Raw genomic sequence first — 26,383 nt, forward strand, 5'->3', positions numbered from 1 at the left:
GGAAAACAGCGCAGCTCTGTTGCGCTTGGGGGCGTAGCTCAGTTGGTAGAGCGTTCGCTTTGCATGTGAAAGGTCCCGGGTTCAAGCCCCGGCGCCTCCATGTTTTGTGGACAGTGCATGGTAAGTGTTGGTCGCGGCGAGCCTAAAGACACGCAAGATGTTGCAAAGCCAGCGTCACAGACTCATATGATGTATACTGACGTAAGGAGAGCAAGACGTAAATGTGAGGACCGGCTGTTGTCGAGGTGTCATCGACTGCAAATCTGTCTTAGGTATAACGGCCTAACCTCAATGAAGTCTAGAGAGTGGACAACACGTCCGTCTTACTCAGAGTGGTGGCCGAACGCTATTTTCGACGTTGTGCGTGCCACTTTAATTTTGGCCAACTACGATTCGATACAGAATGCAGAAAACCTGAAAGACACCCTCGCGGCCACATTGAGAGTAGTGTTTGTCTGCGGAATAATGAGAGTGCAAGGGTCTGTGGTATTGATATGGTTGTATGTAGCACTATTTGTCATCAGGGGGCGTAGCTCAGATGGTAGAGCGCTCGCTTAGCATGCGAGAGGTACTGGGATCGATACCCAGCGCCTCCAGAATTTTTAACACACCAACATGTCCACACTGCCATGCAAGTGGAATAATTCACAGCCAGCGAATGTGTCAAGGCAGATACGAGCGAACGATTAGCAGCCACAATTGGCAAGCGTACTGTTACGCGCAAGAAGCACCCTCCTCCCACCGCTACACTGAATTTAGAAACAGTACAAGTCCTCCCTTAAGATTCTCAAACCTATGTCGGAAAGATCTGCCTTGCGCCGAGTTCACAAAAATCCCACTGCACATTCCCATTCTTTACGTGCAGTCGGCTGCTACTGGTGTTGCTAGTTGTGACTGCTGATGACAGATGCCGTAGCAATCAATTCATGGAGTGAGTTGTATGTTTTGCGATACTCTGTCTCTGACAAGCAAGCAGAGGTGACATAGGCGCGAACACGGGAAGGTTGCAGCCCCTCGCTGCCTGCAGACACCGAGCAGCCACACTAGGTGGGCGGCCTAAGCCGTAGGCGAAATGTGCTCACTCGCTTGGGCGCGACGTCAAGCTCTAAATAAGGCTGTCACTAGCGTGAGCGTTGCGTGAGCGTCGTGTAAAGTCGGAAAAGTCGTCTGCATTGGTGAGTGCCATGTTTGGGGAGCGTTTCGTAGTTTGCGCAGTGCAATGGAGACGCGGAAACGTGTTGTGGCCCAGTCTTTTGCAGTTGGACGACAAGAGTGGTACACAGTAGTAAAGTGCGAGGCAGTGAGTTGGCATGAACAGTCGAGTGCACAATGGGGCTTCAGATGTGCTTGTTACCTGAGGCGCGGTGTGATTGCCGACAAGGAGTGAAAACGGAGCAATTTGTGACTGTCCTTTCGAGAAATGGCTCTGAGCACTATGGGTCTCAACTGCTGTGGTCATCAGTCGACAGTCCTTTCAATTTAAGACGTTAAATACAGACGGAATTTGTAGTCGTAACACCAGAACATCGAAACTACTTGGAACTCATGTGTATATGAACGTGACCACGCCTTTGTACACTGGTCCCTTCACCCCTACAAACCAACCAACCATCAGGTCCGTGCACTTCAGAGTAGCAAAGAAAGGAAAACAGCGCAGCTCTGTTGCGCTTGGGGGCGTAGCTCAGTTGGTAGAGCGTTCGCTTTGCATGTGAAAGGTCCCGGGTTCAAGCCCCGGCGCCTCCATGTTTTGTGGACAGTGCATGGTAAGTGTTGGTCGCGGCGAGCCTAAAGACACGCAAGATGTTGCAAAGCCAGCGTCACAGACTCATATGATGTATACTGACGTAAGGAGAGCAAGACGTAAATGTGAGGACCGGCTGTTGTCGAGGTGTCATCGACTGCAAATCTGTCTTAGGTATAACGGCCTAACCTCAATGAAGTCTAGAGAGTGGACAACACGTCCGTCTTACTCAGAGTGGTGGCCGAACGCTATTTTCGACGTTGTGCGTGCCACTTTAATTTTGGCCAACTACGATTCGATACAGAATGCAGAAAACCTGAAAGACACCCTCGCGGCCACATTGAGAGTAGTGTTTGTCTGCGGAATAATGAGAGTGCAAGGGTCTGTGGTATTGATATGGTTGTATGTAGCACTATTTGTCATCAGGGGGCGTAGCTCAGATGGTAGAGCGCTCGCTTAGCATGCGAGAGGTACTGGGATCGATACCCAGCGCCTCCAGAATTTTTAACACACCAACATGTCCACACTGCCATGCAAGTGGAATAATTCACAGCCAGCGAATGTGTCAAGGCAGATACGAGCGAACGATTAGCAGCCACAATTGGCAAGCGTACTGTTACGCGCAAGAAGCACCCTCCTCCCACCGCTACACTGAATTTAGAAACAGTACAAGTCCTCCCTTAAGATTCTCAAACCTATGTCGGAAAGATCTGCCTTGCGCCGAGTTCACAAAAATCCCACTGCACATTCCCATTCTTTACGTGCAGTCGGCTGCTACTGGTGTTGCTAGTTGTGACTGCTGATGACAGATGCCGTAGCAATCAATTCATGGAGTGAGTTGTATGTTTTGCGATACTCTGTCTCTGACAAGCAAGCAGAGGTGACATAGGCGCGAACACGGGAAGGTTGCAGCCCCTCGCTGCCTGCAGACACCGAGCAGCCACACTAGGTGGGCGGCCTAAGCCGTAGGCGAAATGTGCTCACTCGCTTGGGCGCGACGTCAAGCTCTAAATAAGGCTGTCACTAGCGTGAGCGTCGTGTAAAGTCGGAAAAGTCGTCTGCATTGGTGAGTGCCATGTTTGGGGAGCGTTTCGTAGTTTGCGCAGTGCAATGGAGACGCCGAAACGTGTTGTGGCCCAGTCTTTTGCAGTTGGACGACAAGAGTGGTACACAGTAGTAAAGTGCGAGGCAGTGAGTTGGCATGAACAGTCGAGTGCACAATGGGGCTTCAGATGTGCTTGTTACCTGAGGCGCGGTGTGATTGCCGACAAGGAGTGAAAACGGAGCAATTTGTGACTGTCCTTTCGAGAAATGGCTCTGAGCACTATGGGTCTCAACTGCTGTGGTCATCAGTCGACAGTCCTTTCAATTTAAGACGTTAAATACAGACGGAATTTGTAGTCGTAACACCAGAACATCGAAACTACTTGGAACTCATGTGTATATGAACGTGACCACGCCTTTGTACACTGGTCCCTTCACCCCTACAAACCAACCAACCATCAGGTCCGTGCACTTCAGAGTAGCAAAGAAAGGAAAACAGCGCAGCTCTGTTGCGCTTGGGGGCGTAGCTCAGTTGGTAGAGCGTTCGCTTTGCATGTGAAAGGTCCCGGGTTCAAGCCCCGGCGCCTCCATGTTTTGTGGACAGTGCATGGTAAGTGTTGGTCGCGGCGAGCCTAAAGACACGCAAGATGTTGCAAAGCCAGCGTCACAGACTCATATGATGTATACTGACGTAAGGAGAGCAAGACGTAAATGTGAGGACCGGCTGTTGTCGAGGTGTCATCGACTGCAAATCTGTCTTAGGTATAACGGCCTAACCTCAATGAAGTCTAGAGAGTGGACAACACGTCCGTCTTACTCAGAGTGGTGGCCGAACGCTATTTTCGACGTTGTGCGTGCCACTTTAATTTTGGCCAACTACGATTCGATACAGAATGCAGAAAACCTGAAAGACACCCTCGCGGCCACATTGAGAGTAGTGTTTGTCTGCGGAATAATGAGAGTGCAAGGGTCTGTGGTATTGATATGGTTGTATGTAGCACTATTTGTCATCAGGGGGCGTAGCTCAGATGGTAGAGCGCTCGCTTAGCATGCGAGAGGTACTGGGATCGATACCCAGCGCCTCCAGAATTTTTAACACACCAACATGTCCACACTGCCATGCAAGTGGAATAATTCACAGCCAGCGAATGTGTCAAGGCAGATACGAGCGAACGATTAGCAGCCACAATTGGCAAGCGTACTGTTACGCGCAAGAAGCACCCTCCTCCCACCGCTACACTGAATTTAGAAACAGTACAAGTCCTCCCTTAAGATTCTCAAACCTATGTCGGAAAGATCTGCCTTGCGCCGAGTTCACAAAAATCCCACTGCACATTCCCATTCTTTACGTGCAGTCGGCTGCTACTGGTGTTGCTAGTTGTGACTGCTGATGACAGATGCCGTAGCAATCAATTCATGGAGTGAGTTGTATGTTTTGCGATACTCTGTCTCTGACAAGCAAGCAGAGGTGACATAGGCGCGAACACGGGAAGGTTGCAGCCCCTCGCTGCCTGCAGACACCGAGCAGCCACACTAGGTGGGCGGCCTAAGCCGTAGGCGAAATGTGCTCACTCGCTTGGGCGCGACGTCAAGCTCTAAATAAGGCTGTCACTAGCGTGAGCGTTGCGTGAGCGTCGTGTAAAGTCGGAAAAGTCGTCTGCATTGGTGAGTGCCATGTTTGGGGAGCGTTTCGTAGTTTGCGCAGTGCAATGGAGACGCGGAAACGTGTTGTGGCCCAGTCTTTTGCAGTTGGACGACAAGAGTGGTACACAGTAGTAAAGTGCGAGGCAGTGAGTTGGCATGAACAGTCGAGTGCACAATGGGGCTTCAGATGTGCGAACACGGGAAGGTTGCAGCCCCTCGCTGCCTGCAGACACCGAGCAGCCACACTAGGTGGGCGGCCTAAGCCGTAGGCGAAATGTGCTCACTCGCTTGGGCGCGACGTCAAGCTCTAAATAAGGCTGTCACTAGCGTGAGCGTTGCGTGAGCGTCGTGTAAAGTCGGAAAAGTCGTCTGCATTGGTGAGTGCCATGTTTGGGGAGCGTTTCGTAGTTTGCGCAGTGCAATGGAGACGCCGAAACGTGTTGTGGCCCAGTCTTTTGCAGTTGGACGACAAGAGTGGTACACAGTAGTAAAGTGCGAGGCAGTGAGTTGGCATGAACAGTCGAGTGCACAATGGGGCTTCAGATGTGCTTGTTACCTGAGGCGCGGTGTGATTGCCGACAAGGAGTGAAAACGGAGCAATTTGTGACTGTCCTTTCGAGAAATGGCTCTGAGCACTATGGGTCTCAACTGCTGTGGTCATCAGTCGACAGTCCTTTCAATTTAAGACGTTAAATACAGACGGAATTTGTAGTCGTAACACCAGAACATCGAAACTACTTGGAACTCATGTGTATATGAACGTGACCACGCCTTTGTACACTGGTCCCTTCACCCCTACAAACCAACCAACCATCATGTCCGTGCACTTCAGAGTAGCAAAGAAAGGAAAACAGCGCAGCTCTGTTGCGCTTGGGGGCGTAGCTCAGTTGGTAGAGCGTTCGCTTTGCATGTGAAAGGTCCCGGGTTCAAGCCCCGGCGCCTCCATGTTTTGTGGACAGTGCATGGTAAGTGTTGGTCGCGGCGAGCCTAAAGACACGCAAGATGTTGCAAAGCCAGCGTCACAGACTCATATGATGTATACTGACGTAAGGAGAGCAAGACGTAAATGTGAGGACCGGCTGTTGTCGAGGTGTCATCGACTGCAAATCTGTCTTAGGTATAACGGCCTAACCTCAATGAAGTCTAGAGAGTGGACAACACGTCCGTCTTACTCAGAGTGGTGGCCGAACGCTATTTTCGACGTTGTGCGTGCCACTTTAATTTTGGCCAACTACGATTCGATACAGAATGCAGAAAACCTGAAAGACACCCTCGCGGCCACATTGAGAGTAGTGTTTGTCTGCGGAATAATGAGAGTGCAAGGGTCTGTGGTATTGATATGGTTGTATGTAGCACTATTTGTCATCAGGGGGCGTAGCTCAGATGGTAGAGCGCTCGCTTAGCATGCGAGAGGTACTGGGATCGATACCCAGCGCCTCCAGAATTTTTAACACACCAACATGTCCACACTGCCATGCAAGTGGAATAATTCACAGCCAGCGAATGTGTCAAGGCAGATACGAGCGAACGATTAGCAGCCACAATTGGCAAGCGTACTGTTACGCGCAAGAAGCACCCTCCTCCCACCGCTACACTGAATTTAGAAACAGTACAAGTCCTCCCTTAAGATTCTCAAACCTATGTCGGAAAGATCTGCCTTGCGCCGAGTTCACAAAAATCCCACTGCACATTCCCATTCTTTACGTGCAGTCGGCTGCTACTGGTGTTGCTAGTTGTGACTGCTGATGACAGATGCCGTAGCAATCAATTCATGGAGTGAGTTGTATGTTTTGCGATACTCTGTCTCTGACAAGCAAGCAGAGGTGACATAGGCGCGAACACGGGAAGGTTGCAGCCCCTCGCTGCCTGCAGACACCGAGCAGCCACACTAGGTGGGCGGCCTAAGCCGTAGGCGAAATGTGCTCACTCGCTTGGGCGCGACGTCAAGCTCTAAATAAGGCTGTCACTAGCGTGAGCGTCGTGTAAAGTCGGAAAAGTCGTCTGCATTGGTGAGTGCCATGTTTGGGGAGCGTTTCGTAGTTTGCGCAGTGCAATGGAGACGCGGAAACGTGTTGTGGCCCAGTCTTTTGCAGTTGGACGACAAGAGTGGTACACAGTAGTAAAGTGCGAGGCAGTGAGTTGGCATGAACAGTCGAGTGCACAATGGGGCTTCAGATGTGCTTGTTACCTGAGGCGCGGTGTGATTGCCGACAAGGAGTGAAAACGGAGCAATTTGTGACTGTCCTTTCGAGAAATGGCTCTGAGCACTATGGGTCTCAACTGCTGTGGTCATCAGTCGACAGTCCTTTCAATTTAAGACGTTAAATACAGACGGAATTTGTAGTCGTAACACCAGAACATCGAAACTACTTGGAACTCATGTGTATATGAACGTGACCACGCCTTTGTACACTGGTCCCTTCACCCCTACAAACCAACCAACCATCAGGTCCGTGCACTTCAGAGTAGCAAAGAAAGGAAAACAGCGCAGCTCTGTTGCGCTTGGGGGCGTAGCTCAGTTGGTAGAGCGTTCGCTTTGCATGTGAAAGGTCCCGGGTTCAAGCCCCGGCGCCTCCATGTTTTGTGGACAGTGCATGGTAAGTGTTGGTCGCGGCGAGCCTAAAGACACGCAAGATGTTGCAAAGCCAGCGTCACAGACTCATATGATGTATACTGACGTAAGGAGAGCAAGACGTAAATGTGAGGACCGGCTGTTGTCGAGGTGTCATCGACTGCAAATCTGTCTTAGGTATAACGGCCTAACCTCAATGAAGTCTAGAGAGTGGACAACACGTCCGTCTTACTCAGAGTGGTGGCCGAACGCTATTTTCGACGTTGTGCGTGCCACTTTAATTTTGGCCAACTACGATTCGATACAGAATGCAGAAAACCTGAAAGACACCCTCGCGGCCACATTGAGAGTAGTGTTTGTCTGCGGAATAATGAGAGTGCAAGGGTCTGTGGTATTGATATGGTTGTATGTAGCACTATTTGTCATCAGGGGGCGTAGCTCAGATGGTAGAGCGCTCGCTTAGCATGCGAGAGGTACTGGGATCGATACCCAGCGCCTCCAGAATTTTTAACACACCAACATGTCCACACTGCCATGCAAGTGGAATAATTCACAGCCAGCGAATGTGTCAAGGCAGATACGAGCGAACGATTAGCAGCCACAATTGGCAAGCGTACTGTTACGCGCAAGAAGCACCCTCCTCCCACCGCTACACTGAATTTAGAAACAGTACAAGTCCTCCCTTAAGATTCTCAAACCTATGTCGGAAAGATCTGCCTTGCGCCGAGTTCACAAAAATCCCACTGCACATTCCCATTCTTTACGTGCAGTCGGCTGCTACTGGTGTTGCTAGTTGTGACTGCTGATGACAGATGCCGTAGCAATCAATTCATGGAGTGAGTTGTATGTTTTGCGATACTCTGTCTCTGACAAGCAAGCAGAGGTGACATAGGCGCGAACACGGGAAGGTTGCAGCCCCTCGCTGCCTGCAGACACCGAGCAGCCACACTAGGTGGGCGGCCTAAGCCGTAGGCGAAATGTGCTCACTCGCTTGGGCGCGACGTCAAGCTCTAAATAAGGCTGTCACTAGCGTGAGCGTCGTGTAAAGTCGGAAAAGTCGTCTGCATTGGTGAGTGCCATGTTTGGGGAGCGTTTCGTAGTTTGCGCAGTGCAATGGAGACGCCGAAACGTGTTGTGGCCCAGTCTTTTGCAGTTGGACGACAAGAGTGGTACACAGTAGTAAAGTGCGAGGCAGTGAGTTGGCATGAACAGTCGAGTGCACAATGGGGCTTCAGATGTGCTTGTTACCTGAGGCGCGGTGTGATTGCCGACAAGGAGTGAAAACGGAGCAATTTGTGACTGTCCTTTCGAGAAATGGCTCTGAGCACTATGGGTCTCAACTGCTGTGGTCATCAGTCGACAGTCCTTTCAATTTAAGACGTTAAATACAGACGGAATTTGTAGTCGTAACACCAGAACATCGAAACTACTTGGAACTCATGTGTATATGAACGTGACCACGCCTTTGTACACTGGTCCCTTTACCCCTACAAACCAACCAACCATCAGGTCCGTGCACTTCAGAGTAGCAAAGAAAGGAAAACAGCGCAGCTCTGTTGCGCTTGGGGGCGTAGCTCAGTTGGTAGAGCGTTCGCTTTGCATGTGAAAGGTCCCGGGTTCAAGCCCAGGCGCCTCCATGTTTTGTGGACAGTGCATGGTAAGTGTTGGTCGCGGCGAGCCTAAAGACACGCAAGATGTTGCAAAGCCAGCGTCACAGACTCATATGATGTATACTGACGTAAGGAGAGCAAGACGTAAATGTGAGGACCGGCTGTTGTCGAGGTGTCATCGACTGCAAATCTGTCTTAGGTATAACGGCCTAACCTCAATGAAGTCTAGAGAGTGGACAACACGTCCGTCTTACTCAGAGTGGTGGCCGAACGCTATTTTCGACGTTGTGCGTGCCACTTTAATTTTGGCCAACTACGATTCGATACAGAATGCAGAAAACCTGAAAGACACCCTCGCGGCCACATTGAGAGTAGTGTTTGTCTGCGGAATAATGAGAGTGCAAGGGTCTGTGGTATTGATATGGTTGTATGTAGCACTATTTGTCATCAGGGGGCGTAGCTCAGATGGTAGAGCGCTCGCTTAGCATGCGAGAGGTACTGGGATCGATACCCAGCGCCTCCAGAATTTTTAACACACCAACATGTCCACACTGCCATGCAAGTGGAATAATTCACAGCCAGCGAATGTGTCAAGGCAGATACGAGCGAACGATTAGCAGCCACAATTGGCAAGCGTACTGTTACGCGCAAGAAGCACCCTCCTCCCACCGCTACACTGAATTTAGAAACAGTACAAGTCCTCCCTTAAGATTCTCAAACCTATGTCGGAAAGATCTGCCTTGCGCCGAGTTCACAAAAATCCCACTGCACATTCCCATTCTTTACGTGCAGTCGGCTGCTACTGGTGTTGCTAGTTGTGACTGCTGATGACAGATGCCGTAGCAATCAATTCATGGAGTGAGTTGTATGTTTTGCGATACTCTGTCTCTGACAAGCAAGCAGAGGTGACATAGGCGCGAACACGGGAAGGTTGCAGCCCCTCGCTGCCTGCAGACACCGAGCAGCCACACTAGGTGGGCGGCCTAAGCCGTAGGCGAAATGTGCTCACTCGCTTGGGCGCGACGTCAAGCTCTAAATAAGGCTGTCACTAGCGTGAGCGTCGTGTAAAGTCGGAAAAGTCGTCTGCATTGGTGAGTGCCATGTTTGGGGAGCGTTTCGTAGTTTGCGCAGTGCAATGGAGACGCCGAAACGTGTTGTGGCCCAGTCTTTTGCAGTTGGACGACAAGAGTGGTACACAGTAGTAAAGTGCGAGGCAGTGAGTTGGCATGAACAGTCGAGTGCACAATGGGGCTTCAGATGTGCTTGTTACCTGAGGCGCGGTGTGATTGCCGACAAGGAGTGAAAACGGAGCAATTTGTGACTGTCCTTTCGAGAAATGGCTCTGAGCACTATGGGTCTCAACTGCTGTGGTCATCAGTCGACAGTCCTTTCAATTTAAGACGTTAAATACAGACGGAATTTGTAGTCGTAACACCAGAACATCGAAACTACTTGGAACTCATGTGTATATGAACGTGACCACGCCTTTGTACACTGGTCCCTTTACCCCTACAAACCAACCAACCATCAGGTCCGTGCACTTCAGAGTAGCAAAGAAAGGAAAACAGCGCAGCTCTGTTGCGCTTGGGGGCGTAGCTCAGTTGGTAGAGCGTTCGCTTTGCATGTGAAAGGTCCCGGGTTCAAGCCCAGGCGCCTCCATGTTTTGTGGACAGTGCATGGTAAGTGTTGGTCGCGGCGAGCCTAAAGACACGCAAGATGTTGCAAAGCCAGCGTCACAGACTCATATGATGTATACTGACGTAAGGAGAGCAAGACGTAAATGTGAGGACCGGCTGTTGTCGAGGTGTCATCGACTGCAAATCTGTCTTAGGTATAACGGCCTAACCTCAATGAAGTCTAGAGAGTGGACAACACGTCCGTCTTACTCAGAGTGGTGGCCGAACGCTATTTTCGACGTTGTGCGTGCCACTTTAATTTTGGCCAACTACGATTCGATACAGAATGCAGAAAACCTGAAAGACACCCTCGCGGCCACATTGAGAGTAGTGTTTGTCTGCGGAATAATGAGAGTGCAAGGGTCTGTGGTATTGATATGGTTGTATGTAGCACTATTTGTCATCAGGGGGCGTAGCTCAGATGGTAGAGCGCTCGCTTAGCATGCGAGAGGTACTGGGATCGATACCCAGCGCCTCCAGAATTTTTAACACACCAACATGTCCACACTGCCATGCAAGTGGAATAATTCACAGCCAGCGAATGTGTCAAGGCAGATACGAGCGAACGATTAGCAGCCACAATTGGCAAGCGTACTGTTACGCGCAAGAAGCACCCTCCTCCCACCGCTACACTGAATTTAGAAACAGTACAAGTCCTCCCTTAAGATTCTCAAACCTATGTCGGAAAGATCTGCCTTGCGCCGAGTTCACAAAAATCCCACTGCACATTCCCATTCTTTACGTGCAGTCGGCTGCTACTGGTGTTGCTAGTTGTGACTGCTGATGACAGATGCCGTAGCAATCAATTCATGGAGTGAGTTGTATGTTTTGCGATACTCTGTCTCTGACAAGCAAGCAGAGGTGACATAGGCGCGAACACGGGAAGGTTGCAGCCCCTCGCTGCCTGCAGACACCGAGCAGCCACACTAGGTGGGCGGCCTAAGCCGTAGGCGAAATGTGCTCACTCGCTTGGGCGCGACGTCAAGCTCTAAATAAGGCTGTCACTAGCGTGAGCGTTGCGTGAGCGTCGTGTAAAGTCGGAAAAGTCGTCTGCATTGGTGAGTGCCATGTTTGGGGAGCGTTTCGTAGTTTGCGCAGTGCAATGGAGACGCGGAAACGTGTTGTGGCCCAGTCTTTTGCAGTTGGACGACAAGAGTGGTACACAGTAGTAAAGTGCGAGGCAGTGAGTTGGCATGAACAGTCGAGTGCACAATGGGGCTTCAGATGTGCTTGTTACCTGAGGCGCGGTGTGATTGCCGACAAGGAGTGAAAACGGAGCAATTTGTGACTGTCCTTTCGAGAAATGGCTCTGAGCACTATGGGTCTCAACTGCTGTGGTCATCAGTCGACAGTCCTTTCAATTTAAGACGTTAAATACAGACGGAATTTGTAGTCGTAACACCAGAACATCGAAACTACTTGGAACTCATGTGTATATGAACGTGACCACGCCTTTGTACACTGGTCCCTTCACCCCTACAAACCAACCAACCATCAGGTCCGTGCACTTCAGAGTAGCAAAGAAAGGAAAACAGCGCAGCTCTGTTGCGCTTGGGGGCGTAGCTCAGTTGGTAGAGCGTTCGCTTTGCATGTGAAAGGTCCCGGGTTCAAGCCCCGGCGCCTCCATGTTTTGTGGACAGTGCATGGTAAGTGTTGGTCGCGGCGAGCCTAAAGACACGCAAGATGTTGCAAAGCCAGCGTCACAGACTCATATGATGTATACTGACGTAAGGAGAGCAAGACGTAAATGTGAGGACCGGCTGTTGTCGAGGTGTCATCGACTGCAAATCTGTCTTAGGTATAACGGCCTAACCTCAATGAAGTCTAGAGAGTGGACAACACGTCCGTCTTACTCAGAGTGGTGGCCGAACGCTATTTTCGACGTTGTGCGTGCCACTTTAATTTTGGCCAACTACGATTCGATACAGAATGCAGAAAACCTGAAAGACACCCTCGCGGCCACATTGAGAGTAGTGTTTGTCTGCGGAATAATGAGAGTGCAAGGGTCTGTGGTATTGATATGGTTGTATGTAGCACTATTTGTCATCAGGGGGCGTAGCTCAGATGGTAGAGCGCTCGCTTAGCATGCGAGAGGTACTGGGATCGATACCCAGCGCCTCCAGAATTTTTAACACACCAACATGTCCACACTGCCATGCAAGTGGAATAATTCACAGCCAGCGAATGTGTCAAGGCAGATACGAGCGAACGATTAGCAGCCACAATTGGCAAGCGTACTGTTACGCGCAAGAAGCACCCTCCTCCCACCGCTACACTGAATTTAGAAACAGTACAAGTCCTCCCTTAAGATTCTCAAACCTATGTCGGAAAGATCTGCCTTGCGCCGAGTTCACAAAAATCCCACTGCACATTCCCATTCTTTACGTGCAGTCGGCTGCTACTGGTGTTGCTAGTTGTGACTGCTGATGACAGATGCCGTAGCAATCAATTCATGGAGTGAGTTGTATGTTTTGCGATACTCTGTCTCTGACAAGCAAGCAGAGGTGACATAGGCGCGAACACGGGAAGGTTGCAGCCCCTCGCTGCCTGCAGACACCGAGCAGCCACACTAGGTGGGCGGCCTAAGCCGTAGGCGAAATGTGCTCACTCGCTTGGGCGCGACGTCAAGCTCTAAATAAGGCTGTCACTAGCGTGAGCGTCGTGTAAAGTCGGAAAAGTCGTCTGCATTGGTGAGTGCCATGTTTGGGGAGCGTTTCGTAGTTTGCGCAGTGCAATGGAGACGCCGAAACGTGTTGTGGCCCAGTCTTTTGCAGTTGGACGACAAGAGTGGTACACAGTAGTAAAGTGCGAGGCAGTGAGTTGGCATGAACAGTCGAGTGCACAATGGGGCTTCAGATGTGCTTGTTACCTGAGGCGCGGTGTGATTGCCGACAAGGAGTGAAAACGGAGCAATTTGTGACTGTCCTTTCGAGAAATGGCTCTGAGCACTATGGGTCTCAACTGCTGTGGTCATCAGTCGACAGTCCTTTCAATTTAAGACGTTAAATACAGACGGAATTTGTAGTCGTAACACCAGAACATCGAAACTACTTGGAACTCATGTGTATATGAACGTGACCACGCCTTTGTACACTGGTCCCTTCACCCCTACAAACCAACCAACCATCAGGTCCGTGCACTTCAGAGTAGCAAAGAAAGGAAAACAGCGCAGCTCTGTTGCGCTTGGGGGCGTAGCTCAGTTGGTAGAGCGTTCGCTTTGCATGTGAAAGGTCCCGGGTTCAAGCCCCGGCGCCTCCATGTTTTGTGGACAGTGCATGGTAAGTGTTGGTCGCGGCGAGCCTAAAGACACGCAAGATGTTGCAAAGCCAGCGTCACAGACTCATATGATGTATACTGACGTAAGGAGAGCAAGACGTAAATGTGAGGACCGGCTGTTGTCGAGGTGTCATCGACTGCAAATCTGTCTTAGGTATAACGGCCTAACCTCAATGAAGTCTAGAGAGTGGACAACACGTCCGTCTTACTCAGAGTGGTGGCCGAACGCTATTTTCGACGTTGTGCGTGCCACTTTAATTTTGGCCAACTACGATTCGATACAGAATGCAGAAAACCTGAAAGACACCCTCGCGGCCACATTGAGAGTAGTGTTTGTCTGCGGAATAATGAGAGTGCAAGGGTCTGTGGTATTGATATGGTTGTATGTAGCACTATTTGTCATCAGGGGGCGTAGCTCAGATGGTAGAGCGCTCGCTTAGCATGCGAGAGGTACTGGGATCGATACCCAGCGCCTCCAGAATTTTTAACACACCAACATGTCCACACTGCCATGCAAGTGGAATAATTCACAGCCAGCGAATGTGTCAAGGCAGATACGAGCGAACGATTAGCAGCCACAATTGGCAAGCGTACTGTTACGCGCAAGAAGCACCCTCCTCCCACCGCTACACTGAATTTAGAAACAGTACAAGTCCTCCCTTAAGATTCTCAAACCTATGTCGGAAAGATCTGCCTTGCGCCGAGTTCACAAAAATCCCACTGCACATTCCCATTCTTTACGTGCAGTCGGCTGCTACTGGTGTTGCTAGTTGTGACTGCTGATGACAGATGCCGTAGCAATCAATTCATGGAGTGAGTTGTATGTTTTGCGATACTCTGTCTCTGACAAGCAAGCAGAGGTGACATAGGCGCGAACACGGGAAGGTTGCAGCCCCTCGCTGCCTGCAGACACCGAGCAGCCACACTAGGTGGGCGGCCTAAGCCGTAGGCGAAATGTGCTCACTCGCTTGGGCGCGACGTCAAGCTCTAAATAAGGCTGTCACTAGCGTGAGCGTCGTGTAAAGTCGGAAAAGTCGTCTGCATTGGTGAGTGCCATGTTTGGGGAGCGTTTCGTAGTTTGCGCAGTGCAATGGAGACGCCGAAACGTGTTGTGGCCCAGTCTTTTGCAGTTGGACGACAAGAGTGGTACACAGTAGTAAAGTGCGAGGCAGTGAGTTGGCATGAACAGTCGAGTGCACAATGGGGCTTCAGATGTGCTTGTTACCTGAGGCGCGGTGTGATTGCCGACAAGGAGTGAAAACGGAGCAATTTGTGACTGTCCTTTCGAGAAATGGCTCTGAGCACTATGGGTCTCAACTGCTGTGGTCATCAGTCGACAGTCCTTTCAATTTAAGACGTTAAATACAGACGGAATTTGTAGTCGTAACACCAGAACATCGAAACTACTTGGAACTCATGTGTATATGAACGTGACCACGCCTTTGTACACTGGTCCCTTCACCCCTACAAACCAACCAACCATCAGGTCCGTGCACTTCAGAGTAGCAAAGAAAGGAAAACAGCGCAGCTCTGTTGCGCTTGGGGGCGTAGCTCAGTTGGTAGAGCGTTCGCTTTGCATGTGAAAGGTCCCGGGTTCAAGCCCCGGCGCCTCCATGTTTTGTGGACAGTGCATGGTAAGTGTTGGTCGCGGCGAGCCTAAAGACACGCAAGATGTTGCAAAGCCAGCGTCACAGACTCATATGATGTATACTGACGTAAGGAGAGCAAGACGTAAATGTGAGGACCGGCTGTTGTCGAGGTGTCATCGACTGCAAATCTGTCTTAGGTATAACGGCCTAACCTCAATGAAGTCTAGAGAGTGGACAACACGTCCGTCTTACTCAGAGTGGTGGCCGAACGCTATTTTCGACGTTGTGCGTGCCACTTTAATTTTGGCCAACTACGATTCGATACAGAATGCAGAAAACCTGAAAGACACCCTCGCGGCCACATTGAGAGTAGTGTTTGTCTGCGGAATAATGAGAGTGCAAGGGTCTGTGGTATTGATATGGTTGTATGTAGCACTATTTGTCATCAGGGGGCGTAGCTCAGATGGTAGAGCGCTCGCTTAGCATGCGAGAGGTACTGGGATCGATACCCAGCGCCTCCAGAATTTTTAACACACCAACATGTCCACACTGCCATGCAAGTGGAATAATTCACAGCCAGCGAATGTGTCAAGGCAGATACGAGCGAACGATTAGCAGCCACAATTGGCAAGCGTACTGTTACGCGCAAGAAGCACCCTCCTCCCACCGCTACACTGAATTTAGAAACAGTACAAGTCCTCCCTTAAGATTCTCAAACCTATGTCGGAAAGATCTGCCTTGCGCCGAGTTCACAAAAATCCCACTGCACATTCCCATTCTTTACGTGCAGTCGGCTGCTACTGGTGTTGCTAGTTGTGACTGCTGATGACAGATGCCGTAGCAATCAATTCATGGAGTGAGTTGTATGTTTTGCGATACTCTGTCTCTGACAAGCAAGCAGAGGTGACATAGGCGCGAACACGGGAAGGTTGCAGCCCCTCGCTGCCTGCAGACACCGAGCAGCCACACTAGGTGGGCGGCCTAAGCCGTAGGCGAAATGTGCTCACTCGCTTGGGCGCGACGTCAAGCTCTAAATAAGGCTGTCACTAGCGTGAGCGTCGTGTAAAGTCGGAAAAGTCGTCTGCATTGGTGAGTGCCATGTTTGGGGAGCGTTTCGTAGTTTGCGCAGTGCAATGGAGACGCCGAAACGTGTTGTGGCCCAGTCTTTTGCAGTTGGACGACAAGAGTGGTACACAGTAGTAAAGTGCGAGGCAGTGAGTTGGCATGAACAGTCGAGTGCACAATGGGGCTTCAGATGTGCTTGTTACCTGAGGCGCGGTGTGATTGCCGACAAGGAGTGAAAACGGAGCAATTTGTGACTGTCCTTTCGAGAAATGGCTCTGAGCACTATGGGTCTCAACTGCTGTGGTCATCAGTCGACAGTCCTTTCAATTTAAGACGTTAAATACAGACGGAATTTGTAGTCGTAACACCAGAACATCGAAACTACTTGGAACTCATGTGTATATGAACGTGACCACGCCTTTGTACACTGGTCCCTTTACCCCTACAAACCAACCAACCATCAGGTCCGTGCACTTCAGAGTAGCAAAGAAAGGAAAACAGCGCAGCTCTGTTGCGCTTGGGGGCGTAGCTCAGTTGGTAGAGCGTTCGCTTTGCATGTGAAAGGTCCCGGGTTCAAGCCCAGGCGCCTCCATGTTTTGTGGACAGTGCATGGTAAGTGTTGGTCGCGGCGAGCCTAAAGACACGCAAGATGTTGCAAAGCCAGCGTCACAGACTCATATGATGTATACTGACGTAAGGAGAGCAAGACGTAAATGTGAGGACCGGCTGTTGTCGAGGTGTCATCGACTGCAAATCTGTCTTAGGTATAACGGCCTAACCTCAATGAAGTCTAGAGAGTGGACAACACGTCCGTCTTACTCAGAGTGGTGGCCGAACGCTATTTTCGACGTTGTGCGTGCCACTTTAATTTTGGCCAACTACGATTCGATACAGAATGCAGAAAACCTGAAAGACACCCTCGCGGCCACATTGAGAGTAGTGTTTGTCTGCGGAATAATGAGAGTGCAAGGGTCTGTGGTATTGATATGGTTGTATGTAGCACTATTTGTCATCAGGGGGCGTAGCTCAGATGGTAGAGCGCTCGCTTAGCATGCGAGAGGTACTGGGATCGATACCCAGCGCCTCCAGAATTTTTAACACACCAACATGTCCACACTGCCATGCAAGTGGAATAATTCACAGCCAGCGAATGTGTCAAGGCAGATACGAGCGAACGATTAGCAGCCACAATTGGCAAGCGTACTGTTACGCGCAAGAAGCACCCTCCTCCCACCGCTACACTGAATTTAGAAACAGTACAAGTCCTCCCTTAAGATTCTCAAACCTATGTCGGAAAGATCTGCCTTGCGCCGAGTTCACAAAAATCCCACTGCACATTCCCATTCTTTACGTGCAGTCGGCTGCTACTGGTGTTGCTAGTTGTGACTGCTGATGACAGATGCCGTAGCAATCAATTCATGGAGTGAGTTGTATGTTTTGCGATACTCTGTCTCTGACAAGCAAGCAGAGGTGACATAGGCGCGAACACGGGAAGGTTGCAGCCCCTCGCTGCCTGCAGACACCGAGCAGCCACACTAGGTGGGCGGCCTAAGCCGTAGGCGAAATGTGCTCACTCGCTTGGGCGCGACGTCAAGCTCTAAATAAGGCTGTCACTAGCGTGAGCGTCGTGTAAAGTCGGAAAAGTCGTCTGCATTGGTGAGTGCCATGTTTGGGGAGCGTTTCGTAGTTTGCGCAGTGCAATGGAGACGCCGAAACGTGTTGTGGCCCAGTCTTTTGCAGTTGGACGACAAGAGTGGTACACAGTAGTAAAGTGCGAGGCAGTGAGTTGGCATGAACAGTCGAGTGCACAATGGGGCTTCAGATGTGCTTGTTACCTGAGGCGCGGTGTGATTGCCGACAAGGAGTGAAAACGGAGCAATTTGTGACTGTCCTTTCGAGAAATGGCTCTGAGCACTATGGGTCTCAACTGCTGTGGTCATCAGTCGACAGTCCTTTCAATTTAAGACGTTAAATACAGACGGAATTTGTAGTCGTAACACCAGAACATCGAAACTACTTGGAACTCATGTGTATATGAACGTGACCACGCCTTTGTACACTGGTCCCTTTACCCCTACAAACCAACCAACCATCAGGTCCGTGCACTTCAGAGTAGCAAAGAAAGGAAAACAGCGCAGCTCTGTTGCGCTTGGGGGCGTAGCTCAGTTGGTAGAGCGTTCGCTTTGCATGTGAAAGGTCCCGGGTTCAAGCCCAGGCGCCTCCATGTTTTGTGGACAGTGCATGGTAAGTGTTGGTCGCGGCGAGCCTAAAGACACGCAAGATGTTGCAAAGCCAGCGTCACAGACTCATATGATGTATACTGACGTAAGGAGAGCAAGACGTAAATGTGAGGACCGGCTGTTGTCGAGGTGTCATCGACTGCAAATCTGTCTTAGGTATAACGGCCTAACCTCAATGAAGTCTAGAGAGTGGACAACACGTCCGTCTTACTCAGAGTGGTGGCCGAACGCTAATTTCGACGTTGTGCGTGCCACTTTAATTTTGGCCAACTACGATTCGATACAGAATGCAGAAAACCTGAAAGACACCCTCGCGGCCACATTGAGAGTAGTGTTTGTCTGCGGAATAATGAGAGTGCAAGGGTCTGTGGTATTGATATGGTTGTATGTAGCACTATTTGTCATCAGGGGGCGTAGCTCAGATGGTAGAGCGCTCGCTTAGCATGCGAGAGGTACTGGGATCGATACCCAGCGCCTCCAGAATTTTTAACACACCAACATGTCCACACTGCCATGCAAGTGGAATAATTCACAGCCAGCGAATGTGTCAAGGCAGATACGAGCGAACGATTAGCAGCCACAATTGGCAAGCGTACTGTTACGCGCAAGAAGCACCCTCCTCCCACCGCTACACTGAATTTAGAAACAGTACAAGTCCTCCCTTAAGATTCTCAAACCTATGTCGGAAAGATCTGCCTTGCGCCGAGTTCACAAAAATCCCACTGCACATTCCCATTCTTTACGTGCAGTCGGCTGCTACTGGTGTTGCTAGTTGTGACTGCTGATGACAGATGCCGTAGCAATCAATTCATGGAGTGAGTTGTATGTTTTGCGATACTCTGTCTCTGACAAGCAAGCAGAGGTGACATAGGCGCGAACACGGGAAGGTTGCAGCCCCTCGCTGCCTGCAGACACCGAGCAGCCACACTAGGTGGGCGGCCTAAGCCGTAGGCGAAATGTGCTCACTCGCTTGGGCGCGACGTCAAGCTCTAAATAAGGCTGTCACTAGCGTGAGCGTCGTGTAAAGTCGGAAAAGTCGTCTGCATTGGTGAGTGCCATGTTTGGGGAGCGTTTCGTAGTTTGCGCAGTGCAATGGAGACGCGGAAACGTGTTGTGGCCCAGTCTTTTGCAGTTGGACGACAAGAGTGGTACACAGTAGTAAAGTGCGAGGCAGTGAGTTGGCATGAACAGTCGAGTGCACAATGGGGCTTCAGATGTGCTTGTTACCTGAGGCGCGGTGTGATTGCCGACAAGGAGTGAAAACGGAGCAATTTGTGACTGTCCTTTCGAGAAATGGCTCTGAGCACTATGGGTCTCAACTGCTGTGGTCATCAGTCGACAGTCCTTTCAATTTAAGACGTTAAATACAGACGGAATTTGTAGTCGTAACACCAGAACATCGAAACTACTTGGAACTCATGTGTATATGAACGTGACCACGCCTTTGTACACTGGTCCCTTCACCCCTACAAACCAACCAACCATCAGGTCCGTGCACTTCAGAGTAGCAAAGAAAGGAAAACAGCGCAGCTCTGTTGCGCTTGGGGGCGTAGCTCAGTTGGTAGAGCGTTCGCTTTGCATGTGAAAGGTCCCGGGTTCAAGCCCCGGCGCCTCCATGTTTTGTGGACAGTGCATGGTAAGTGTTGGTCGCGGCGAGCCTAAAGACACGCAAGATGTTGCAAAGCCAGCGTCACAGACTCATATGATGTATACTGACGTAAGGAGAGCAAGACGTAAATGTGAGGACCGGCTGTTGTCGAGGTGTCATCGACTGCAAATCTGTCTTAGGTATAACGGCCTAACCTCAATGAAGTCTAGAGAGTGGACAACACGTCCGTCTTACTCAGAGTGGTGGCCGAACGCTATTTTCGACGTTGTGCGTGCCACTTTAATTTTGGCCAACTACGATTCGATACAGAATGCAGAAAACCTGAAAGACACCCTCGCGGCCACATTGAGAGTAGTGTTTGTCTGCGGAATAATGAGAGTGCAAGGGTCTGTGGTATTGATATGGTTGTATGTAGCACTATTTGTCATCAGGGGGCGTAGCTCAGATGGTAGAGCGCTCGCTTAGCATGCGAGAGGTACTGGGATCGATACCCAGCGCCTCCAGAATTTTTAACACACCAACATGTCCACACTGCCATGCAAGTGGAATAATTCACAGCCAGCGAATGTGTCAAGGCAGATACGAGCGAACGATTAGCAGCCACAATTGGCAAGCGTACTGTTACGCGCAAGAAGCACCCTCCTCCCACCGCTACACTGAATTTAGAAACAGTACAAGTCCTCCCTTAAGATTCTCAAACCTATGTCGGAAAGATCTGCCTTGCGCCGAGTTCACAAAAATCCCACTGCACATTCCCATTCTTTACGTGCAGTCGGCTGCTACTGGTGTTGCTAGTTGTGACTGCTGATGACAGATGCCGTAGCAATCAATTCATGGAGTGAGTTGTATGTTTTGCGATACTCTGTCTCTGACAAGCAAGCAGAGGTGACATAGGCGCGAACACGGGAAGGTTGCAGCCCCTCGCTGCCTGCAGACACCGAGCAGCCACACTAGGTGGGCGGCCTAAGCCGTAGGCGAAATGTGCTCACTCGCTTGGGCGCGACGTCAAGCTCTAAATAAGGCTGTCACTAGCGTGAGCGTCGTGTAAAGTCGGAAAAGTCGTCTGCATTGGTGAGTGCCATGTTTGGGGAGCGTTTCGTAGTTTGCGCAGTGCAATGGAGACGCCGAAACGTGTTGTGGCCCAGTCTTTTGCAGTTGGACGACAAGAGTGGTACACAGTAGTAAAGTGCGAGGCAGTGAGTTGGCATGAACAGTCGAGTGCACAATGGGGCTTCAGATGTGCTTGTTACCTGAGGCGCGGTGTGATTGCCGACAAGGAGTGAAAACGGAGCAATTTGTGACTGTCCTTTCGAGAAATGGCTCTGAGCACTATGGGTCTCAACTGCTGTGGTCATCAGTCGACAGTCCTTTCAATTTAAGACGTTAAATACAGACGGAATTTGTAGTCGTAACACCAGAACATCGAAACTACTTGGAACTCATGTGTATATGAACGTGACCACGCCTTTGTACACTGGTCCCTTTACCCCTACAAACCAACCAACCATCAGGTCCGTGCACTTCAGAGTAGCAAAGAAAGGAAAACAGCGCAGCTCTGTTGCGCTTGGGGGCGTAGCTCAGTTGGTAGAGCGTTCGCTTTGCATGTGAAAGGTCCCGGGTTCAAGCCCCGGCGCCTCCATGTTTTGTGGACAGTGCATGGTAAGTGTTGGTCGCGGCGAGCCTAAAGACACGCAAGATGTTGCAAAGCCAGCGTCACAGACTCATATGATGTATACTGACGTAAGGAGAGCAAGACGTAAATGTGAGGACCGGCTGTTGTCGAGGTGTCATCGACTGCAAATCTGTCTTAGGTATAACGGCCTAACCTCAATGAAGTCTAGAGAGTGGACAACACGTCCGTCTTACTCAGAGTGGTGGCCGAACGCTATTTTCGACGTTGTGCGTGCCACTTTAATTTTGGCCAACTACGATTCGATACAGAATGCAGAAAACCTGAAAGACACCCTCGCGGCCACATTGAGAGTAGTGTTTGTCTGCGGAATAATGAGAGTGCAAGGGTCTGTGGTATTGATATGGTTGTATGTAGCACTATTTGTCATCAGGGGGCGTAGCTCAGATGGTAGAGCGCTCGCTTAGCATGCGAGAGGTACTGGGATCGATACCCAGCGCCTCCAGAATTTTTAACACACCAACATGTCCACACTGCCATGCAAGTGGAATAATTCACAGCCAGCGAATGTGTCAAGGCAGATACGAGCGAACGATTAGCAGCCACAATTGGCAAGCGTACTGTTACGCGCAAGAAGCACCCTCCTCCCACCGCTACACTGAATTTAGAAACAGTACAAGTCCTCCCTTAAGATTCTCAAACCTATGTCGGAGAGATCTGCCTTGCGCCGAGTTCACAAAAATCCCACTGCACATTCCCATTCTTTACGTGCAGTCGGCTGCTACTGGTGTTGCTAGTTGTGACTGCTGATGACAGATGCCGTAGCAATCAATTCATGGAGTGAGTTGTATGTTTTGCGATACTCTGTCTCTGACAAGCAAGCAGAGGTGACATAGGCGCGAACACGGGAAGGTTGCAGCCCCTCGCTGCCTGCAGACACCGAGCAGCCACACTAGGTGGGCGGCCTAAGCCGTAGGCGAAATGTGCTCACTCGCTTGGGCGCGACGTCAAGCTCTAAATAAGGCTGTCACTAGCGTGAGCGTTGCGTGAGCGTCGTGTAAAGTCGGAAAAGTCGTCTGCATTGGTGAGTGCCATGTTTGGGGAGCGTTTCGTAGTTTGCGCAGTGCAATGGAGACGCGGAAACGTGTTGTGGCCCAGTCTTTTGCAGTTGGACGACAAGAGTGGTACACAGTAGTAAAGTGCGAGGCAGTGAGTTGGCATGAACAGTCGAGTGCACAATGGGGCTTCAGATGTGCGAACACGGGAAGGTTGCAGCCCCTCGCTGCCTGCAGACACCGAGCAGCCACACTAGGTGGGCGGCCTAAGCCGTAGGCGAAATGTGCTCACTCGCTTGGGCGCGACGTCAAGCTCTAAATAAGGCTGTCACTAGCGTGAGCGTTGCGTGAGCGTCGTGTAAAGTCGGAAAAGTCGTCTGCATTGGTGAGTGCCATGTTTGGGGAGCGTTTCGTAGTTTGCGCAGTGCAATGGAGACGCCGAAACGTGTTGTGGCCCAGTCTTTTGCAGTTGGACGACAAGAGTGGTACACAGTAGTAAAGTGCGAGGCAGTGAGTTGGCATGAACAGTCGAGTGCACAATGGGGCTTCAGATGTGCTTGTTACCTGAGGCGCGGTGTGATTGCCGACAAGGAGTGAAAACGGAGCAATTTGTGACTGTCCTTTCGAGAAATGGCTCTGAGCACTATGGGTCTCAACTGCTGTGGTCATCAGTCGACAGTCCTTTCAATTTAAGACGTTAAATACAGACGGAATTTGTAGTCGTAACACCAGAACATCGAAACTACTTGGAACTCATGTGTATATGAACGTGACCACGCCTTTGTACACTGGTCCCTTCACCCCTACAAACCAACCAACCATCATGTCCGTGCACTTCAGAGTAGCAAAGAAAGGAAAACAGCGCAGCTCTGTTGCGCTTGGGGGCGTAGCTCAGTTGGTAGAGCGTTCGCTTTGCATGTGAAAGGTCCCGGGTTCAAGCCCCGGCGCCTCCATGTTTTGTGGACAGTGCATGGTAAGTGTTGGTCGCGGCGAGCCTAAAGACACGCAAGATGTTGCAAAGCCAGCGTCACAGACTCATATGATGTATACTGACGTAAGGAGAGCAAGACGTAAATGTGAGGACCGGCTGTTGTCGAGGTGTCATCGACTGCAAATCTGTCTTAGGTATAACGGCCTAACCTCAATGAAGTCTAGAGAGTGGACAACACGTCCGTCTTACTCAGAGTGGTGGCCGAACGCTATTTTCGACGTTGTGCGTGCCACTTTAATTTTGGCCAACTACGATTCGATACAGAATGCAGAAAACCTGAAAGACACCCTCGCGGCCACATTGAGAGTAGTGTTTGTCTGCGGAATAATGAGAGTGCAAGGGTCTGTGGTATTGATATGGTTGTATGTAGCACTATTTGTCATCAGGGGGCGTAGCTCAGATGGTAGAGCGCTCGCTTAGCATGCGAGAGGTACTGGGATCGATACCCAGCGCCTCCAGAATTTTTAACACACCAACATGTCCACACTGCCATGCAAGTGGAATAATTCACAGCCAGCGAATGTGTCAAGGCAGATACGAGCGAACGATTAGCAGCCACAATTGGCAAGCGTACTGTTACGCGCAAGAAGCACCCTCCTCCCACCGCTACACTGAATTTAGAAACAGTACAAGTCCTCCCTTAAGATTCTCAAACCTATGTCGGAAAGATCTGCCTTGCGCCGAGTTCACAAAAATCCCACTGCACATTCCCATTCTTTACGTGCAGTCGGCTGCTACTGGTGTTGCTAGTTGTGACTGCTGATGACAGATGCCGTAGCAATCAATTCATGGAGTGAGTTGTATGTTTTGCGATACTCTGTCTCTGACAAGCAAGCAGAGGTGACATAGGCGCGAACACGGGAAGGTTGCAGCCCCTCGCTGCCTGCAGACACCGAGCAGCCACACTAGGTGGGCGGCCTAAGCCGTAGGCGAAATGTGCTCACTCGCTTGGGCGCGACGTCAAGCTCTAAATAAGGCTGTCACTAGCGTGAGCGTCGTGTAAAGTCGGAAAAGTCGTCTGCATTGGTGAGTGCCATGTTTGGGGAGCGTTTCGTAGTTTGCGCAGTGCAATGGAGACGCGGAAACGTGTTGTGGCCCAGTCTTTTGCAGTTGGACGACAAGAGTGGTACACAGTAGTAAAGTGCGAGGCAGTGAGTTGGCATGAACAGTCGAGTGCACAATGGGGCTTCAGATGTGCTTGTTACCTGAGGCGCGGTGTGATTGCCGACAAGGAGTGAAAACGGAGCAATTTGTGACTGTCCTTTCGAGAAATGGCTCTGAGCACTATGGGTCTCAACTGCTGTGGTCATCAGTCGACAGTCCTTTCAATTTAAGACGTTAAATACAGACGGAATTTGTAGTCGTAACACCAGAACATCGAAACTACTTGGAACTCATGTGTATATGAACGTGACCACGCCTTTGTACACTGGTCCCTTCACCCCTACAAACCAACCAACCATCAGGTCCGTGCACTTCAGAGTAGCAAAGAAAGGAAAACAGCGCAGCTCTGTTGCGCTTGGGGGCGTAGCTCAGTTGGTAGAGCGTTCGCTTTGCATGTGAAAGGTCCCGGGTTCAAGCCCCGGCGCCTCCATGTTTTGTGGACAGTGCATGGTAAGTGTTGGTCGCGGCGAGCCTAAAGACACGCAAGATGTTGCAAAGCCAGCGTCACAGACTCATATGATGTATACTGACGTAAGGAGAGCAAGACGTAAATGTGAGGACCGGCTGTTGTCGAGGTGTCATCGACTGCAAATCTGTCTTAGGTATAACGGCCTAACCTCAATGAAGTCTAGAGAGTGGACAACACGTCCGTCTTACTCAGAGTGGTGGCCGAACGCTATTTTCGACGTTGTGCGTGCCACTTTAATTTTGGCCAACTACGATTCGATACAGAATGCAGAAAACCTGAAAGACACCCTCGCGGCCACATTGAGAGTAGTGTTTGTCTGCGGAATAATGAGAGTGCAAGGGTCTGTGGTATTGATATGGTTGTATGTAGCACTATTTGTCATCAGGGGGCGTAGCTCAGATGGTAGAGCGCTCGCTTAGCATGCGAGAGGTACTGGGATCGATACCCAGCGCCTCCAGAATTTTTAACACACCAACATGTCCACACTGCCATGCAAGTGGAATAATTCACAGCCAGCGAATGTGTCAAGGCAGATACGAGCGAACGATTAGCAGCCACAATTGGCAAGCGTACTGTTACGCGCAAGAAGCACCCTCCTCCCACCGCTACACTGAATTTAGAAACAGTACAAGTCCTCCCTTAAGATTCTCAAACCTATGTCGGAAAGATCTGCCTTGCGCCGAGTTCACAAAAATCCCACTGCACATTCCCATTCTTTACGTGCAGTCGGCTGCTACTGGTGTTGCTAGTTGTGACTGCTGATGACAGATGCCGTAGCAATCAATTCATGGAGTGAGTTGTATGTTTTGCGATACTCTGTCTCTGACAAGCAAGCAGAGGTGACATAGGCGCGAACACGGGAAGGTTGCAGCCCCTCGCTGCCTGCAGACACCGAGCAGCCACACTAGGTGGGCGGCCTAAGCCGTAGGCGAAATGTGCTCACTCGCTTGGGCGCGACGTCAAGCTCTAAATAAGGCTGTCACTAGCGTGAGCGTTGCGTGAGCGTCG

The 26,383-nt window shown here is 50.5% G+C and overlaps 32 non-coding genes across 32 annotated transcripts; all 32 read left to right on the forward strand.

Moving 5' to 3' along the window:
* Positions 1-27: 27 nt before the first annotated feature.
* Positions 28-100, forward strand: Trnaa-ugc (transfer RNA alanine (anticodon UGC)). Its single transcript has one exon. It is a non-coding gene; the product is annotated as a tRNA-Ala (tRNA).
* Positions 101-523: 423 nt separating this feature from the next.
* Positions 524-596, forward strand: Trnaa-agc (transfer RNA alanine (anticodon AGC)). Its single transcript has one exon. It is a non-coding gene; the product is annotated as a tRNA-Ala (tRNA).
* A 1,074-nt stretch (positions 597-1,670) lies between these two features.
* Trnaa-ugc (transfer RNA alanine (anticodon UGC)) lies at positions 1,671-1,743 on the forward strand. Its single transcript has one exon. It is a non-coding gene; the product is annotated as a tRNA-Ala (tRNA).
* Positions 1,744-2,166: 423 nt separating this feature from the next.
* On the forward strand, positions 2,167-2,239 carry Trnaa-agc (transfer RNA alanine (anticodon AGC)). The gene has a single exon. It is a non-coding gene; the product is annotated as a tRNA-Ala (tRNA).
* Positions 2,240-3,302: 1,063 nt separating this feature from the next.
* Positions 3,303-3,375, forward strand: Trnaa-ugc (transfer RNA alanine (anticodon UGC)). The gene has a single exon. It is a non-coding gene; the product is annotated as a tRNA-Ala (tRNA).
* Positions 3,376-3,798: 423 nt separating this feature from the next.
* On the forward strand, positions 3,799-3,871 carry Trnaa-agc (transfer RNA alanine (anticodon AGC)). The gene has a single exon. It is a non-coding gene; the product is annotated as a tRNA-Ala (tRNA).
* Positions 3,872-5,301: 1,430 nt separating this feature from the next.
* On the forward strand, positions 5,302-5,374 carry Trnaa-ugc (transfer RNA alanine (anticodon UGC)). The gene has a single exon. It is a non-coding gene; the product is annotated as a tRNA-Ala (tRNA).
* Positions 5,375-5,797: 423 nt separating this feature from the next.
* Trnaa-agc (transfer RNA alanine (anticodon AGC)) lies at positions 5,798-5,870 on the forward strand. Its single transcript has one exon. It is a non-coding gene; the product is annotated as a tRNA-Ala (tRNA).
* Positions 5,871-6,933: 1,063 nt separating this feature from the next.
* Positions 6,934-7,006, forward strand: Trnaa-ugc (transfer RNA alanine (anticodon UGC)). The gene has a single exon. It is a non-coding gene; the product is annotated as a tRNA-Ala (tRNA).
* Positions 7,007-7,429: 423 nt separating this feature from the next.
* On the forward strand, positions 7,430-7,502 carry Trnaa-agc (transfer RNA alanine (anticodon AGC)). The gene has a single exon. It is a non-coding gene; the product is annotated as a tRNA-Ala (tRNA).
* A 1,063-nt stretch (positions 7,503-8,565) lies between these two features.
* Positions 8,566-8,638, forward strand: Trnaa-ugc (transfer RNA alanine (anticodon UGC)). Its single transcript has one exon. It is a non-coding gene; the product is annotated as a tRNA-Ala (tRNA).
* A 423-nt stretch (positions 8,639-9,061) lies between these two features.
* Trnaa-agc (transfer RNA alanine (anticodon AGC)) lies at positions 9,062-9,134 on the forward strand. Its single transcript has one exon. It is a non-coding gene; the product is annotated as a tRNA-Ala (tRNA).
* Positions 9,135-10,197: 1,063 nt separating this feature from the next.
* Trnaa-ugc (transfer RNA alanine (anticodon UGC)) lies at positions 10,198-10,270 on the forward strand. Its single transcript has one exon. It is a non-coding gene; the product is annotated as a tRNA-Ala (tRNA).
* A 423-nt stretch (positions 10,271-10,693) lies between these two features.
* Positions 10,694-10,766, forward strand: Trnaa-agc (transfer RNA alanine (anticodon AGC)). The gene has a single exon. It is a non-coding gene; the product is annotated as a tRNA-Ala (tRNA).
* Positions 10,767-11,840: 1,074 nt separating this feature from the next.
* Positions 11,841-11,913, forward strand: Trnaa-ugc (transfer RNA alanine (anticodon UGC)). Its single transcript has one exon. It is a non-coding gene; the product is annotated as a tRNA-Ala (tRNA).
* A 423-nt stretch (positions 11,914-12,336) lies between these two features.
* Positions 12,337-12,409, forward strand: Trnaa-agc (transfer RNA alanine (anticodon AGC)). Its single transcript has one exon. It is a non-coding gene; the product is annotated as a tRNA-Ala (tRNA).
* Positions 12,410-13,472: 1,063 nt separating this feature from the next.
* Trnaa-ugc (transfer RNA alanine (anticodon UGC)) lies at positions 13,473-13,545 on the forward strand. Its single transcript has one exon. It is a non-coding gene; the product is annotated as a tRNA-Ala (tRNA).
* Positions 13,546-13,968: 423 nt separating this feature from the next.
* Positions 13,969-14,041, forward strand: Trnaa-agc (transfer RNA alanine (anticodon AGC)). The gene has a single exon. It is a non-coding gene; the product is annotated as a tRNA-Ala (tRNA).
* A 1,063-nt stretch (positions 14,042-15,104) lies between these two features.
* On the forward strand, positions 15,105-15,177 carry Trnaa-ugc (transfer RNA alanine (anticodon UGC)). The gene has a single exon. It is a non-coding gene; the product is annotated as a tRNA-Ala (tRNA).
* A 423-nt stretch (positions 15,178-15,600) lies between these two features.
* Trnaa-agc (transfer RNA alanine (anticodon AGC)) lies at positions 15,601-15,673 on the forward strand. Its single transcript has one exon. It is a non-coding gene; the product is annotated as a tRNA-Ala (tRNA).
* Positions 15,674-16,736: 1,063 nt separating this feature from the next.
* On the forward strand, positions 16,737-16,809 carry Trnaa-ugc (transfer RNA alanine (anticodon UGC)). Its single transcript has one exon. It is a non-coding gene; the product is annotated as a tRNA-Ala (tRNA).
* A 423-nt stretch (positions 16,810-17,232) lies between these two features.
* On the forward strand, positions 17,233-17,305 carry Trnaa-agc (transfer RNA alanine (anticodon AGC)). Its single transcript has one exon. It is a non-coding gene; the product is annotated as a tRNA-Ala (tRNA).
* A 1,063-nt stretch (positions 17,306-18,368) lies between these two features.
* Positions 18,369-18,441, forward strand: Trnaa-ugc (transfer RNA alanine (anticodon UGC)). Its single transcript has one exon. It is a non-coding gene; the product is annotated as a tRNA-Ala (tRNA).
* Positions 18,442-18,864: 423 nt separating this feature from the next.
* Trnaa-agc (transfer RNA alanine (anticodon AGC)) lies at positions 18,865-18,937 on the forward strand. The gene has a single exon. It is a non-coding gene; the product is annotated as a tRNA-Ala (tRNA).
* A 1,063-nt stretch (positions 18,938-20,000) lies between these two features.
* Positions 20,001-20,073, forward strand: Trnaa-ugc (transfer RNA alanine (anticodon UGC)). Its single transcript has one exon. It is a non-coding gene; the product is annotated as a tRNA-Ala (tRNA).
* Positions 20,074-20,496: 423 nt separating this feature from the next.
* Trnaa-agc (transfer RNA alanine (anticodon AGC)) lies at positions 20,497-20,569 on the forward strand. Its single transcript has one exon. It is a non-coding gene; the product is annotated as a tRNA-Ala (tRNA).
* Positions 20,570-21,632: 1,063 nt separating this feature from the next.
* On the forward strand, positions 21,633-21,705 carry Trnaa-ugc (transfer RNA alanine (anticodon UGC)). The gene has a single exon. It is a non-coding gene; the product is annotated as a tRNA-Ala (tRNA).
* A 423-nt stretch (positions 21,706-22,128) lies between these two features.
* Trnaa-agc (transfer RNA alanine (anticodon AGC)) lies at positions 22,129-22,201 on the forward strand. Its single transcript has one exon. It is a non-coding gene; the product is annotated as a tRNA-Ala (tRNA).
* Positions 22,202-23,631: 1,430 nt separating this feature from the next.
* Trnaa-ugc (transfer RNA alanine (anticodon UGC)) lies at positions 23,632-23,704 on the forward strand. The gene has a single exon. It is a non-coding gene; the product is annotated as a tRNA-Ala (tRNA).
* Positions 23,705-24,127: 423 nt separating this feature from the next.
* Positions 24,128-24,200, forward strand: Trnaa-agc (transfer RNA alanine (anticodon AGC)). The gene has a single exon. It is a non-coding gene; the product is annotated as a tRNA-Ala (tRNA).
* A 1,063-nt stretch (positions 24,201-25,263) lies between these two features.
* On the forward strand, positions 25,264-25,336 carry Trnaa-ugc (transfer RNA alanine (anticodon UGC)). The gene has a single exon. It is a non-coding gene; the product is annotated as a tRNA-Ala (tRNA).
* Positions 25,337-25,759: 423 nt separating this feature from the next.
* Positions 25,760-25,832, forward strand: Trnaa-agc (transfer RNA alanine (anticodon AGC)). Its single transcript has one exon. It is a non-coding gene; the product is annotated as a tRNA-Ala (tRNA).
* Positions 25,833-26,383: the final 551 nt, after the last annotated feature.

Source organism: Schistocerca cancellata, chromosome 10, assembly GCF_023864275.1.
Source record: "Schistocerca cancellata isolate TAMUIC-IGC-003103 chromosome 10, iqSchCanc2.1, whole genome shotgun sequence".
Classification (NCBI taxonomy): domain Eukaryota; kingdom Metazoa; phylum Arthropoda; class Insecta; order Orthoptera; family Acrididae; genus Schistocerca; species Schistocerca cancellata.